This window comes from Microcebus murinus, chromosome 9, assembly GCF_040939455.1.
Source record: "Microcebus murinus isolate Inina chromosome 9, M.murinus_Inina_mat1.0, whole genome shotgun sequence".
Lineage (NCBI taxonomy): Eukaryota > Metazoa > Chordata > Mammalia > Primates > Cheirogaleidae > Microcebus > Microcebus murinus.
Genome location: NC_134112.1, coordinates 59,707,298 through 59,724,453, shown reverse-complemented (window position 1 = coordinate 59,724,453; position 17,156 = coordinate 59,707,298). Strand labels below are relative to the sequence as shown.

The following is a 17,156-nucleotide window of genomic DNA, read 5'->3' as shown; positions in this document are numbered from 1 at the left end:
GAAACAAAGGCTGAGTTCTAGGATTGCCAATAAGACCTATTTTCTGCAGCCCAGTTTGGAAGGGTCGAAGTGGGTAATTTAAATGTGATGTGGCAGGTGTAGTGAGTGATAGAGGTAAGCAGAGGAAAGGCTATCTTAATTCAGTCTGCCCAACACAGAAACATGTAAATGTGTGCTTGTTCAAGGAACTCTATGTAGCTTAGTCTTGCTAGGATATACTATAAAAAGGAATTGTCATTGAGGGAATTTTATGCTACACCAAAGAGATTGGTCTTGAGCCAATGGATGATGAAACAGTGCTTAGCAGGGAAGTCATGGTCATAGTCAGCCTCCCATTTTAGATAGGTTATTTGGGTTATTCTCTGGGACATAGATTGGAGAGGAGAAGGACTGGAGGTGGGAGATGGGAGAAAAGTAGGAGGTATTTTAATAGTTAAAGGAAGTGATGAGGAGTTCTTGAACTAGGTCAGGAGCTAGAACTAGTGGGGAAATGATATATTTAAGAATATTTAGTAGGTAAAACTGAAAGAATTTAACAATTGATTAGTTGTGAAAAATGAGGACCTGAGGGTGGGGTGGGAGGATAAAAATAATTCTGAAAATCTGGCTTTGGGTGTATTGAGGTTCTACCTCAAAAAAGATAGGTAATATAAGGAAAGTAACAGGTTTTGAGGGAAAGATGATTTTAGTTTTATCAGACAGAGTTAGAATCTGTGGGATATTCAGGCCAAAGGATTGGGAGAGAGATGGTAACTGGGGCTGCAGATGGGGTAGTCACTAGCATGGAGGTGTGAATGTGGCCAAGATCCTCAGTGATAGGCGGGGAGTGAGGAGAGATGTACCCCTAGGAAAAACGCAGCAGAACACCAGTATCTCAAGAATGGGAAGAAGGAGATGAACACATGAAGTAGATAAAAGAAAGAAGGTAAAAAAGTTTGTAAGAGAACCAGGTGAATGTAGGCAAAGGTGTGGAGTGCAGTAGGAATAACCAATGGTGTCTAATAAAGCAGAGAAATCAAATCAGTGAAAGACCAAAGTTTGAAAGAACATTTACCATTAATAGAACAGACCCTGTGTACCCCTCCAATATCATCTCATGCCCCTGCTCTGCTCATTGCCTTTCCTCCAGTACCACTGCCTTTTTAGCTCCTCAAGCAAGCTAAATCCTTTCCTACCTCAGGACCTTTGCATACGTTTTATCTCCTGCCTGGGATTGTTCCTCCTTCCATTCTTCATGTGCCTGGGTAAGCAGATGCTTAGCAAATAATCACTGATGATAATGACACTAGTTAAAGCATCTTGACATTAGCTAATAGGGCCTTTTAATATTTTTGACCACAGTTTTTTCTAGCATAAACACTGGTCATGCTATCCATACTTATCAGAAAATCATACATCTCAGTTGAGATCATATTAAGACAATATCAATGGGCACATATTATTGATTTATTCTTTCTTTTCTTTTTTCTTTTTCTTTTTCTTTTTCTTTCTTTTTTTTTTTTTTTTTGAGACACAGTCTCACTTTGTTGCCCAGGCTAGAGTGCCGTGGCATCAGCCTAGCTCACAGCAACCTCAAACTCCTGGGCTCAACCAATTCTCTTGCCTCGGCCTACAGGCATGCACCACCATGCCAGGCTAATTTTTTTTATTTTTGTTGTTTGGCTAATTTCTTTCTATTTATAGTAGAGACAGGGTCTCACTCTTGTTCAGGCTGGTCTCGAACTCCTGAGCTCAAGCAGTCCTCCCGCCTTGGCCACTCAGAGTGCTAGGATTACAGGCGTGAGCCACCACACCTGGCTGATTTATTCGTTCTTTAAGAAAACCTAAATCACCTGGTGACATTAATATCTCTAGATATTTTTTAAAAAATAAATGTCATTTAGTTCCTAATCTTATTTCTGCCACATTACAACATAGTTCCCTAGGTGAGTGTTATCTATTTAGATCACCTCACAATAGTAATAACGGCTTTTAAATTATTGGTAGCATATAAATTGTTTTAAAGTTGAATTGAAAAAAAATCAATTCAAATTGAATATTGGAATTTGCTTTCCATGTTAATTTAAATTGTATGTGTTATAAAGCTGTCTAGTTTCAGATATTTGTAGTCCCCCCCCAAAATATTTCTAAATGATATACTAGAAAGAAAGAAGTCCCTGTGAGAACTTTAACAATCATTGATATAGTCTAACTATCCCTTATAACTGCCCCTGCCTCTCCTCCATCCCCACTGCCACTGTCTTAGTTCAAGAACTGTTTCTTTACTAACCTTTACTGCAGTATTATCTTCTAGCATACAAGTCCAAGGCTATTCATAAAAAGACACATAGACCAATGGAACAGAATAGAGAACCCAGAAATAAATCCACACATTTATAGCCAGCCGATTTTGGACAAAGGTGCCAAGAACACACACTGAGAAAAGGACACCCTCTTCAATAAATGGTGCAGTAAAACCTGCATATCCATGTGCAGAAGATTAAAACTAGATCCCTATCTCTCACCATATAGAAAAATCAATTCAAAATGAATTAAACACTGAAATATAAGATCCAACAATATGAAACTACTAGAAGAAAACATAGGGGAAATACTTTAGGACATTGGTCTGGATAAGGAATTTTTTGGGTAAGACCTCAAAAGCACAGGCAACAAAAACAAAAACAGACAAATGGTATTACATCAATCTAAAAAGCTTCTATACAGCAAAGAAAACAAACCATGGACCAAAGAGACCACCTAAAGAATGGGAGAAAATATTTACAAACTGTGCATCTGACAATGGGTTAATAATATCCAGAATACATAAGGAACTCAAACAACTCAATGGCAGAAAATCTGATTTTTAAAAGATGGGCAAAAGAATAGATATTTCTCAAAAGAATACATACAAAAAAGGGCCAACAGATATATGAAAAAATGCTCAACTAATCATCAGAGAAATGTAAATCAAAACCATAATGAGAAAAACAGCAACAATAAAACTATAATGAGATATTACCTCACCCCAGTTAGAATGGTTATTATCAAAAAGACAAAAAAAATACATGCTAGCAAGAATGTGGAAAAAGGAGAACTCTTATACACTAGTAGAAATGAAAATTAGTACAGCCATTATGGAAAATGATATGGAGGTTCCACAAAAAACTAATAATAGAAGTACCATATGATCCAATAATCCCACTACTGGATATGTTAATATAGCCAAAGGAAATGAAATCAGTATGTCAAAGAAATATTTGCATTCTCATGTTTATTATAACACTAGTCACAATAGTCAAGATATAGAATCAACCTAAGTGTTGATCAACTGATGAATGGATTAAAAATATGTGGTATACATACACAATGGAATACCATTTATCCCTAAAAAAGAGTGAACTCCTGTCATTTGTAACAACATAGATGAATCTAGAGGACATTGTATTAGGTGAAATAAGCAAGCACAGAAAGATAAATACTGCATGATCGCACTCATATGTGAAATTTAAAAAAGTGAATCTCATAGAAGTAGAGAGCAGAATACTGATTACAAGAGTCTGGGGAGGGTAACAGGGAGGGGGAGATGGGGAGAGGTTGGCCATTAGGTGCAAAATTATAGTTAGATATAAGGAATAAGTTCTGGTGTTCTATTGCATAGCAGGGTGATGACCGTTAAAAATAATGTAATCTGTATTTTAAAATAGAAGCAAGGATGCTGAGTGCTTTCACTGCAAAGAAATGATAAATGTTTGAGGTGATCAATATAACTATCCTGATTTGATCACTATACAATGTATACATGTATTAAAAGCTCACACTATATCTCATAAATATGTATAATTATTTTGTGTCAATTAAAAACAAAACTTAAAAAAAAAAGTCTGAGCCTGTCACTTCCTTGCCCAGAGTTCCTCAGAGCTCCACATTGCTCACAGGATGACACAGACTGTGACCAGGCTCTCCCACCGGTGACCCTTGCTCACCTCTGCAGCCTCACTTCTGGCTGACTCCCACCTTTCTTTCATCTTTGCTCCAGAGATACAGCACTGACTCTCCTTTAGTTCCTCAAATATATCTTGTTCTTGCTTCTCCATCTCTGCAAGTCATTCCGTCTGCCTGAAACAGCCTCTCCCTTACTGGTCTACCTAATACATTCTTGCTTATCTCTTAAATTTCAGTGTGGGAAGCTTTCCTGGAATTTTTGGTTTAGGATTTGCTTTAGAATTTCAGGTTTAGGATCTCCTCCTCTGTGTTTCCACTGCACTTTCTATATGCCTCCACTAAAGCCATCAGTCAGTTCATTATGTTTTATCTTTTTATTTTTTGTTTTATTTTTTAATTTTTTTATTCTCTAGCTAGATAAGATTTCCAAATATGTTTTAATATTTGTTCTATGCCTGTCTCCCTTCACCACTGTAAGCTCCCTGAGGACAGAGGCTGGGTCATTCTGTCTTTGGGATGCCTAGCATAATGCCTAGTTTATAGGAGGCACACAAATGTTTGCTGAGTAAGTGAGTGAGTGAAATGATTGAATCTGGCACCATTTCCTCCCTTCAGCCAAACACTTAAGGCTTCCTTGAATTCTGCGTTTTCTCAGCTATGCTCCGAGCTAGAGTGGGAGCACTTACAGCTGCACGTCTTAATCTGATGCTACACTTGCAAGAGACCACCCATCTGCATGGAACACACACACAAATAAAGCCTAAGTCCAGTGAAGCAAAACCTCTTAAGCAGGAAACACATGAAATCACTTGGGATTCAAGAAATAGGAAGAATGAGAGTTAAAAGGAAGCAGGATAGCTCAGAGACAAATCCATGGATTTGCCTTGGATTTTCAAAAAGCACAAAACAAGAGGTCTGGTTTTTCATATGGAGCTGGACCTCTCCTTGGTCCTCTTAAGGCTCTTCTGTCCAGCCGTGGTCTTATATCATCTGCCGGTCCCATCACTAGTGACAGTGGTTTCTCCTCACAGAGGTTACAGGCCATTATCTCCTATTTCCAGCAAAGTGCCTACTAAAAACATTGCAAACAGAAGTGACCAATGTAAGTCTGTCATTTCCCTCACAAAGAATCTTTGGCAGCAAAGCTTCCTCTCAACCTCCATCAGGTAGGAAGCAAGCAGCCTTAAAGCGAGTTGTTCTACTTCCAGGTAACAGAGATGCCAATTTTCCTTCCCTCCATAAACATCACATGTAGAGGACTTATTTCTGTGTGGTGACCAAAGCCTGCTTTCCTTTAGACTTGTAGGTCAGAAAATTAGGTCAGAGAGGTTGGTATATGTTAAAAAGACATATGATTACAAAATTCATAGTAACAACTAAGTAGATATAAACAAAGATAATTGGGAAGAAAAGGTAAGTTTTTTATATAAAATTATAATTGCTAACTAGAGTACAAAAGGAAAGATCACTTGAGAGATTAAGATAAACTTTCAAGAACATTGTACAAGGGAGCATTATAGGTGATTTTAGAAAGAGGATGTAATTGAGATAATACATATTTCTGAATATAAGTTTTGTTCTTTATTCCTAAAAGAATGTGGTATGCAACACAAACAGAGCAAATTTTTTTCAGAAAAAATCATGAAATGTAAACACTGATTCAAACAATTCCAAAGGGAAATATATTCCATCCAAGAATTCTGATAATATGCCACCAAGAGACAATTGAGTCCATAAAACAGATAAGTTTATAAATAGACTATTTCATTCAACAAATATTTACTCATTGTCAGCTGTGTATCAGACACTTTCCTAAATTCTGGAGGAGTAGCAAACTGAAAGACACAGTCCTGGTGGCAAGGTACAGTCTAGTAGCAAAACAACAACAAGAAAAGTAACAACACTATATGGTTAAAAGCTACTAAAAGCCTGAGTTCAGAGTGTGGGTTCACATCCTGGCTGGTGCCATTGCACTGTGAGACCTTGGGCAAGTTACTTAATCTTTCTGTGCTTCCATTTCCTTCTCTTTAGATGGTGATTAGAATATTACCTACCTCAAGTGTTGTGTGGATTAAATAAGATACATGTAAACTGGCACATAGTAAACACTCAACCCATCTTAGTGATTATTTATTTGAATTATGACATAATGAGGGTTTTTGCCGTGATGGAGAGATGGGCACTGCATCATTATAGCATGAGCGAGTTAGAACGTGAACATTTGTCTCTGTTGTCTCTGTGAAGGAGTGAGGGGAGGCTTTTCAGTTTTTGAGGTTCAGGTGAAAACTCCATAAGTGCTTTTGAGGTAAAGAAGAGAAGGACATTCTCAATGGAGGAAAAGGCAGGTGGGAAAGATGGAGGTGCGAGGGAGAGATATGTGTTGGGAGATCCACAGGTGATTCAGTGCTGCCGGGCATGCCCTGAGGAGAAAAGAGATGCGGCAGGAGATGAGGCTGGAGAAAGAGGTGGAGGGCAGAATGTGAGTGGCCTTGGGTGCCCTGAAAAGCGATTCAGACTACATCCAATATGCAGTGGGAGCCACGAAGAGCTCTGAGTAGTAGGACATGTACAGATTTGTGTACAAGAAACATAACTCTGGTGGCAGCATGAAAGATCTGTTGAAGAGGGGATGAGCTATTGCAATGACAGCTAGAAATAATGAGGTTTTGATAATGGTAGCAGAAGGGATAGATATGAGAGGTATTTAGGAGGTGGTATTAGTAGAGTTTGATGGTTGGCTGGATATGGGGTGCAGGGGGGACAGGGAAGAGGCATAGATAATGCCCAGGTTTTTTATTTGGTCAATTGTGGACATGGTGGTGCCATTAACCATGAAAAGAACCTAGGAGAGGGATTAGAACTTGGAGACAAGGTGGTAAATTCCATTTTGGACATGTTTAATACCAGTACCAGAGCACATCTCTCCAGATTATAGGGCCCTTTGGTCCTGGGTAACAAAGATAAGACAAACATTCATCTGACTTTCAGAATCTTTGTTTTGTTTTGTTTTGTTTTCCTCAGGATGTCTGGAATCATAGGCATTAGGTGTATTCCTATTCAAGCATTACTGAAAGCAGAAAACTTACACAAAGATTTTCAACAATTCCCCCTGCTCCATCCCCAATTCTGTCTCCTCTACCCCTCTACCAAAGCAACAACTTACATCCCATGTATTCTCATAAAAAAAAAAAGGCAGCAGGAAAGGAAGCTTCCTGTGTTCACTGACCATTGGGGGCCTTTTTAGATTTCCCATGATCTGTACCCTCAGTAATTATATCAGGGTTCCCAATCATCCTAGAGTCCTGTAATTCCACCTTGTTTCATTGAGTGCATTTTTCAATATCTTGTATTAAAATATCAAATATCCTAAGTTATATGCATTTTATAGATTTCCCATTTAGGGAAATCTGAGCCCTGTAAAGAGGATCATAAATGCAGAGGAAGGAACAATGTACTTAAGACAAAGGAAAATCCATTGTAACCAATTGAGCTTTCACCAGACTCCCAACTGAAGCTAGTAGAAAGAATAGGAAGAACCCATTACAGTCTCGTGGTGTTCAGTTTGAATACTAGTCCTCTGAAAGTACTGAGTTTGAGGTGCTTATGGCACATTCAGGTGTCCATCAGAGATTAAGATCTAGAGCTCAGGAAGAGATCTGGGCTAGATATAGAGATGGCTAAAGTGGCTGAAACTGCGGATAGAGACAGAGGAGAAGAAAAGGTCACCAATACATATCCAGGGGATGGATGGATTTGGAAGATGAACCCACAAATTAAACTGAAAATGAACATCCAGAGTAGTTGGAAAAAGAGGTCAGAGTGATGTCATGAGAGCCAAAGGAGGTAGTGTTTCAAAAACCAGAAGATAGTCAGCAGGGTCAGACTTCACAGATGGACCAAGTAATATGAAGATAGAGATGTATCCATCAATTTTGTAAAACAAAATGTTCATTTGTGTATATAAGACTTGTACTTGTTAAAATTCAGAGCTTAGTACTTTGCTTGAATATTGGTGCATTTGTGCTGTTAACAGTTTGTTTAGAAAAGAAGGTAAACTAACTAGAAATCTGTAAAGAAATAAAGCCTGGTGTTAATATTTTATAATTTTTGTTGATGTACAAAAAGATTCAATAATGGACTTATGTACTGAGTTTTTTCTTCCAAATTATTCTAAATTATTTTTCACAAACATTCTAGTAGCATTAAAAGAAATATGGATAATGGAAAAATATATTCATAGCATTGCCCACCTTCTAAAAAGTCAAACTATTTTCATTTTTCTTTCATCTTATATACACACACACATATACACTATATACATACATATACATGGATATAATTTTGTATTCTGCTTTTTAAACCTAATTCTATTATTGTATGTTCTTTATGACAATCACTTATGTTATAGGTTGAACTAGAGGGGAAAAAGAGAAAGAACAATCACTTTTTATTTATTTTTTCCAGTGGTAAGAAAACAATCACTTTTTATATTTGCAGAATATTTTTTATTTCTTGGGACAAAATCTTACTCCATTGTCCCAGGTAGTGTGTAGTAATGTCATCATAGCTTACTACCACCTCAAACTCCTGGGCTCAAGCAATCCTCTTGCCTTAGCCTCCTGAGTAACTAGGACTACAGGCGCACACCAGTGCGCCTGGCTAATTTTTCTATTTTTGGTAGAGACAAGGTCTTGCTCTTGCTCAGGCTGGTCTTGAACTACTCTTGACCTCAAGCATTCCTCCCTCCTCGGCCTCCCAGAGTGCTAGGATTACAGGCATGAACCAATGCTCCTGGCCATATATTTGCAGAATATTCTGAGTGTACTATAACTTCTCAACTTTTCCACTCTTGAGAAATTTCATTTATTATTAGTTCATCCTTTTCTTCCTTTTTTCTTCCTTCATTTGCTAAAAAATTATCTATAGTTCCTACTATATTTAAGTAGTATTCTAGGCTTGAGTATGAAAACAGAAATATGAGAAAAAAGTTTCCATAATCCTTGGGGTTTTTTCCCCCTCAATTTTTCCCTACTTTGAACAGGGTATTTTATTGTTGTTGTTTTGGCCAATTGGTTTTCCAATGAGTTGCAGCAATTTTTATTTAATTAATAAATTAATTCAATTTAATTTATCAGCAGTAAAATAACTGTGGCAGTGTTATACTTATTTACCAATATGGCTATTCAAAAATATATAGAAATTAAAAATTTGTTACTTGAATTTGCATTTTAAAAAATTCTAGTAAGATTAATAATTTCTCCCTATAATTTACTTATCATTGTGATTATATTTCCTCCTTTGTGAATTTCTTCAGGGTCTTTACTCTTTTATATATTGGGATCTCAGTACTCCTGCCAATTTTTTATGAACTCCTTATACTATAATAGTGTTATTACTCATTTATCATATTTGTGGTTTTTAAGAGATCAACATTTCCAATTCTTTTCTCCATATTTTTACAATGGCTTATCTCACATCTGTGGATAAGAGATTTATTTTAGCATGCTCACCTCAAAGTCCACAAGCTACTGCTCATAAAGATGATTGAAAAATGAAGAAAAATGAATGAAAAGTTGGACAAACTATGCAATTTTATATAGATTTTTTATAATACAGTGATTCTTTAATCATATTCAGGGCAGATTATAAAGTTTATTTATATTTATGTACTGTTCTGGAATGCCTGTATGGAAGTGTTCACAGTTTCCAAACTAAAACAAGCTATAAACAAGGATGATTTGTAGCAATGGGGCTGTCACCTAAATTACAATATATTTTATTCTAATGTTCAAATTCCATAATGCCTAGGACATATTTCCAGGCTGTTTCTAAAAGCATAGTGTCTTAGAAAAAAAGCCATGTGCAAGTTTTAAGGAATAAATCTTACTTTCAGTGTGTTGAGCTCTTTTTAACAAGTTTTCATCCACTTCATTTTCATATATAAAACGTGGTTTGTTTTGAATTATGGTCCACTATTCAGTGTTGTAATGGGCCAAGGTATTGGTGTTTTTGTTTTCCTCAGTGAGGAAACAAGCAACAAGCCAACAAGCAACACGATCACATCAGTTAAAACAATAACTCCATTTTGTAAAGGCCTGTGACAGGAATTTGGGTAAATTAAAAGATTATTTTTAGGTAACACAAAAAATTAATTGGGACAGTTAGTGTTATGTTTAAAATAATCTTATTTTAATCAAAATACTTCCCAAAATATTCAGCAGAATTAAAGGGAAAGAGTGATAGAAAAAACAGTTTAAGTGAATACTAGCTAATAAATGTACAATGAAGGATAGAATTTAAAATCAACATTTTACAATTCCCAATGTAATAATTGATTTAGGCAAGGATCACCAATGAATGCTAAAGCTATTGACTGAAAGGTTGTTGGGAAACAGAGTATTCATAGAGTCTCAATGAATCACACCACAGATAATTTACTAAATAAAAAGGGGGGAAATATACTCTTCTAATGAAGAGTTTTGGTAGTCACCACCTGAACAAGCAACCCAGCAGCATCACTTGATAGTAGGACAGCCTGACATAGATGCCTCCTAATAGGACGTTTACCTTGAATCTAATCATAAGGAACAACCAGACAAATCCAGACTGTGGGTCATTCTGCCTAATAACTGGCCTGGGCTCTTAAGAAAATGTTAATGTCTTAAAAGACAATTTTTTTTCTTTGAGACAAGGTCTCACTCTGTCACGAGTGCTAGAGTGCAATGGTGTAATCATAACTCATTGCTACCTCAAACTCCTGGGTTCAGGCCATCCTCCTGCCTCAGCCTCCCTAGTACCTGGTAGTACAGGCACATGCCACCACACCCAGCTAATTTTTCTATTTTTTATAGAGACTGGGTCTCACTCTTGCTCAGGCTGATCATGAACCCCCTGATCTCAAGGTAGCCTCTCTCCTTGGCCTCCCAAAGTGCTAGGATTATAGGCATGAGCCAACATACCCAGCTTTTTTTTTTTTTTTTTTTTTTTGAGACAGAGTCTCACTTGTTGCCCAGGCTAGAGTGAGTGCCGTGGCGTCAGCCTAGCTCACAGCAACCTCAAACTCCTAGGCTCAAGCGATCCTCCTGCCTCAGCCTCCCGAGTAGCTGGGACTACAGGCATGTGCCACCATGCCTGGCTAATTTTTTCTATATATATTAGTTGGCCAATTAATTTCTTTCTATTTATAGTAGAGATGAGGTCTCACTCTTGCTCAGGCTGGTTTTGAACTCCTGACCTTGAGCAATCCGCCCGTCTCAGCCTCCCAGAGAGCTAGGATTACAGGCGTGAGCCACCGCGCCCGGCTCGTACCCAGCTTTAAAAGACAAAATTTAAAGAAAAAAAAGAGCCTGAAGAGACTTGATAACCAAATGCAGTGCATGAACTCTGACTAGGTCCTGGATACAAAAAAAATTTAATATTGACTTTGTTTTAGATAATGTGGAATTACTATTAACTTTCTTAGGTATCATCATGCTATATATGTCTATATTATATATACACAATACTGTATAGTTACATAGGAAAATGCCCTTATTCCTAAGGAAATGCATACAGAATATTTAGGGGTAAAGCATCATGATATCTGAAATCTATTTTCAAATGGTTCAGGAAAATTTATATATATGTATGTGTGTGTGTATATATATTTAAAATCAAATAATACATAAAAATATGTTTATGTATGACTATAATACTATATTCATAGTATATACTGAATATAGTATATACCATATATAGTATATATGTAGTATATGCTATAATACTATATTCATACATATATATGAATAAACAATATATGTTCATTTATACACTCAGCAATTAAGCAAATAGGGCAAAATGTTTATAATTAATGAATTTAGGTAAAGGGTATATAGGTGTTCATTGTACTATTCTTTGAAACTTTCTGTGGATTTGAATGTTTTCAAAATAAAGAGTTAGGGGAAGGATGTTTTATGTTTATGTTGGTAATATTCTAAGCCAGGAGTAGAAGTGACTCAGCCATATAGTAGGTGCATGTGTGTGTGTGCATGCACGCGCACACCATTCCAACATTTGGTAACTATTTCACTGCTATTGTCTATCAACATCAGCTAAATAATTCCAGATGTAAAACTGGCGTAGGGGGATGTAGTGTTCAAGGATTTGTCTGCTCCCAAATGTCTTGTGTGCATCTATCAGTTCCTGGCAGTGTTCCATCTTCCCTCCCCCTACTCCCAGTGACCCCAAACTGAACTAATTCCCAAACAACTCACACTTTCCAAATGAAGTCTCCATTCGTGCCATTTCCTCAGCCTGAAATACTGTTTCACTTATCAAAATCGTACTCAGTCTTTAAGGCTTAATTCAAGTTATCCTGCCTCCTCAAAATCTTTTTCTAGATACCACCTCTTCCTTACAGCTGGAATCAGTTATTCCCTGCTGTGAGGTCCCTATACCTCTCTTGAAACATATACCTCATTCTTTCTCACATTATGGTCACTTATGTACCAAATTGTATTCCCTAGAGAGGGAAAGTTCTGTTTAACTCTGTTGCATAGGGTGAAGTGCAGATTCCTTAGAATGATGTATAAGGCTCTTGGGACTTGGTGCCTGCTTCATTTTGAGCCTTAGGTCTCGATACTCGCCTCAGTGAACCTGATAATGTAGCTATAATGTAAGCCAATTTTCCATTAGGGACTCTTGTGCCCCTCAGATTCAGAGTCCTTACTTCCATGGGCTATGGAGGAGCAGAGTGCATTCCTGGAGGCTCCCATTCTCATAAACCTGCAATGCTGGAGACTTTTCCAGGCTCCCACACTAGCTGCTTTCCTCTGTTCTTCACCTAACCACAAAATTTAGTCCCTTTTTATACTTTGGGGAACTAAAACCAAAAACTTTCTTCAGCAAAAGCATTCATGAATTTGGCTGACTTATGAAGGAGACCAAGGAGGATTTACATTGCAGTAATGCCACAACTTTCCTAAAAAGTAAGCACCAACCTGCACTTTACTCCACGGAGGCCCAGTCACTCCATCTTGCTGGTTTCTTTCCTCCTTGTTTTTGTCTTATCTTCCCACCCTACCCTATTCCATTCCTCCCAGAAGTAAAACCTTGACATCAGCCACCCTTTATTACTTTTATCCTAAGCACTTAACGAGATATTAAAACAAAACAAACAATAACAACAAAACTACATAGTTTCCTCCTCAAGAAGAATTCAATGATCAACTGTTTAGATAATTTTAAAAATATCAATTATAAATCAATTCATGCCATGTTGTATAGTTCCCTACATTCTGTTTCATACTTTAATGCCTTTGTACATTCTGTTCCTTCTACCTAGAATGTCATTCCCTCCATGGTCTTCTTGGCAACTTGTGTTCTCTACTCATGACTCTCCTCCATGAGGTCTTCTCCGCAACAGCTGGCCCCATCATCCTTCTTTGATACCACCACTGTGCACAGTATTTACCTTTCACCATAATGTGAAAGGTAATGATCTGTTGTACGTGTCTGTCTCTACACCAAACTATGGGCTCCTTGACGGCAAACACAGCATATTATTGCCCTTTGTACTCCCAGTTTTCTATCCCAGAGCCTGATCAATATAATATATCTAAATAAATATTTATAAAGTGATGAGTTAAGAATGAGTGAATTTATTCCAGACCTGAGATTTAAGACTTTCTAAAGGTATAAAGAAAATCTTTAAAATGTTGTAACACTCATCTCAGAGAATGCCTCCTAATTTGGAGCATTTATGAACCCTGTGGTGCCAAATAGAATATTTACCTACCTGGCTCTGATGTTCTTTAGGTCACTAATCTGAGAAGCTTTTGAGTAAAAAAAAACCATTAAAAATGAATCCTGTTGACTGGAAATAGTGTATTTCACTTGTTTGGAGAAGCTAGCCTCCTGTGACCAGCATGAGGCAGTTTTTAGTGGAGGCCTTATCCCCTCCTGCTTTCTTAGATTTGTTGCTGGTCAGTTACAAAGTTGTGTTTACTTCCTTACAGCAGAAAGGCCTTATGAAACTCGTCTAACACATGAGCATGATGACATCTCTTGCTCCCTGTTTTGCTAATGGATTGGTCTTTAGGGTCTGAAGGTCGCTAACAAAAATATTCGAAAAGTGGGCAATTTCTACATTCATCTTGAACTGAAGGATGCTGTAGAAATATTTTCTGATTTTTCTCTAGTTATACAACTATTATGTAAATCAATTCACTTTTTAAAACATCTTTATTGAGATGTAATTCACATACCATAAAACTGACCAATTTAAAGTATGCAAGTCATTGGTTTGTAGTATATTCATGGAGTAGTATAACCATCACTACAATCTAATTCCAGAACATTTTCATCACTCTCAAAAAAACTCCCTTCCCGTTAGCAGTCACTCCCTATGCCTGTTCCACCCTCCAGCCCGTGCTAGGCAACTGCTAATTTACTTTCTGTTTTTACATATTTGCCTATTCTGGAATTTTCATATAGCTGGAATCATACAATATGTGGCCTTTGGGCCTGTCTTCTTTTACTTAGTATAATATTTTCAAGGTTCATCTGTACAGTAGCATGCCTCAGTACTTCTTTTTATTACCAAATAAAATTCCATTGTTTGTATATAACACATTTTATTTGTCCTTTCATCAGCTGACAGACATTTGGATTGTTTCCATATTTCTTTTTCTTTTTTTCCTTGTATTTTTAGTTGACACATAATAACTGTACATATTTACGGGACGCAGAGTGATATTTCTATATATATAGGATGTGTAATGATCAAATCAGGGCAATTAGCATATTCATCACCTCAAACATTTGTTATTTTTTTGTGTTGTGAACATTCAAAATCCTCTCTTCTAGCTTTGTTAAAATACACAATAAATTATAGTTAACCATATTCACCCTACACTGCTGCAGAACACCTGAACTCATTCCTTCTATCGAGTTGTAATTTTATAGTTGTTAACCAATCTCTCCTCATCCTCCTTTCTCCTATACCCTTTCCAGCTTCTAATACCTGCATTTCTACTCTCTACTTCCATGAGTTCAATTTTTTTTCTTAGCTCCCACATGTAAGTGAGAACATGCTATATTTATCTTTCTGTTGCTGATTTATTGTGTGTAACACAGTGTCTTCCAGGGTCATCCTTGTTGCTGCAAATGACAGGAATTCATTCTTTTTTGTGCCTAAATAGTATTCCATTGTGTATAGGTACTGCATTTTCTTTATCCATTTGTCTGTTGATGGCCATTTAGGCTGATTCCATATCTTAAGCTATTGTGAATAGTGCTCCAGTAAACATGTGAGTGCAGGTATGACTTTAATATACTGATTTCCTTCTCTTTGTGTAAAGACTCAATAGTGGGATTGCTAGATCATTTGATAGTTCTCTTTTTAGTTTTTTGTTAAACGTCCATACTGTTTTTCATAATAGCTGCATTAATTTACATTCCCACCAGCAGTGTATAAGAGTTCCCTTTTCTCCTTGCCATCATTTGTTATTTTTTATCTTTTTGTTAATAGCCATTCTAACTGGAGTGAGATGACATCTCATTGTGGTTTTGATTTGCATTTCCCTGATGATTGATGATATTGAGTATTTTTAAAATATATTTATTGGCCATTTATATGTCTTCTTTTGCGAAATGTCTATTCAGTTCCTTTGTGCACTTTTAAATCAATTATTTGGGGGGGTTTTGCTATTGAGTTGTTTGAGTTCCTTGTATATTCTGCATATCAATCCTTTGTCAGAGGAATAATTTGCATATGTTTTCTACCATTCTTCAGGTTATCTCTTTACTTTGTTTATTGTTTCCTTTGCTGTGCACAATCTTTTTAGTTTTTGTTGTTGGTATGATTTGTATGTTCTGGGCACCTTTGTCAAAATCATTTGGCCATAAATAAATGTATTTTATTATGAATCATGCTGCTAAGAATATACCTGTACAATTTTTTGTGTGGACGTGTTTCCATTTCTCTTGGGTGTAAGTGTAGGAGTGAAATTGCTGAGTCATATGATATTCTCTGTTTAATTTTTTGAGGAACTAACTGCCAAACTGTTTTCCAAAGTGGCTGTTCCATTTTACATTTTCAGTATCAGTGTAGGAGGATTACAATTTGTCTGCATACTCACAAATACTTTTTATTATCTGTCTTTTAAATTATAACTAGCCCAGTAGATATGTTGTGGTATCTCATTATGCATTTATTTAATGGCTAATGATGTTGATCAATTCTATTTTGAGGCCATATGTTTTAATGAACAATGAGACATGGCATTTCATTTAAATATTTAAATTTTTAATGATTTTGAATAAAGTGGTAAAGAGCATATTTGCAGTTAAATGTCACACTTAGCAAATGCACTTAATTTATAGATCATCTTAAAAAATTCTAACTTGGCTACATGAAAGTAAAATCTAAGTGAAAACTTCAGAGATAGTTTCATAGGACACATTTTCTATAGGATACAAAAGCATACTCTGTATAGGACAAAGTATAGGACAAAGAGACAAACTTTGCATCTCTTACTATTTTTTTTAAACAATGTGGTCTCTATCGGGGGAATATGTAAACTCTTCCAATTCTTCTAACATGAATAAAATAGCATCCACATCTGGAACCCAGACCACATGCAATGACTCCACAGGGCTTGGCCATTCTTTGTTTGGAAACAAGGAGTTAGAAAACATAATGTGTTCCTAGCAAAGAATCCACAGTCACAATAAAATTAAAAGAATAAGGTTGCACTGAAGAAAAAGATATCTCAGAAGAAACTAAAAAAACAAATATACACATGTCAAAATGAGGGTAAAAAAAAAAAAAAAAAAAAAAAACAAATAAAAACTTATGACATGAGAACAAATTCAGCATAAAATAAATGCAAATAAAAGTAAAAAAACAAAAAGAATGAACAGAGTGATTTCTTTTTGTGGTGATGTACAGAACTGTCAAATGAAATCAGGAATCTCAGTTTAAACAGTGGCTTAACTCAAGCAATCAAGACTTTTTTCTTTGATCTGAATTTTTTTTTTTTAGATGAAAGGGCCTAATCTGTGCACCAGGGGGAAAAGCAGGATATAATATTTGCATTACCCATTTTGAATTATGGTCCAAATGTTATATTTAAGATCAATAAAACATAAACCAGTCCTGCAAATAAAATATGAAAAGGATAAATCCACATGTCATTTTTGGCATTTTCCCTTCCAGCCAGCTCTGGAATCATAGAATGGGAAAAACTGCT

General features: G+C 36.4%; 1 protein-coding gene across 3 annotated transcripts in view; it reads left to right on the top strand.

The window, feature by feature from the left end:
• Positions 1–17,156, top strand: part of FBXL13 (F-box and leucine rich repeat protein 13) — a 232,319-nt gene that overhangs the window by 172,850 nt on the left and 42,313 nt on the right. The window lies entirely within an intron of this gene.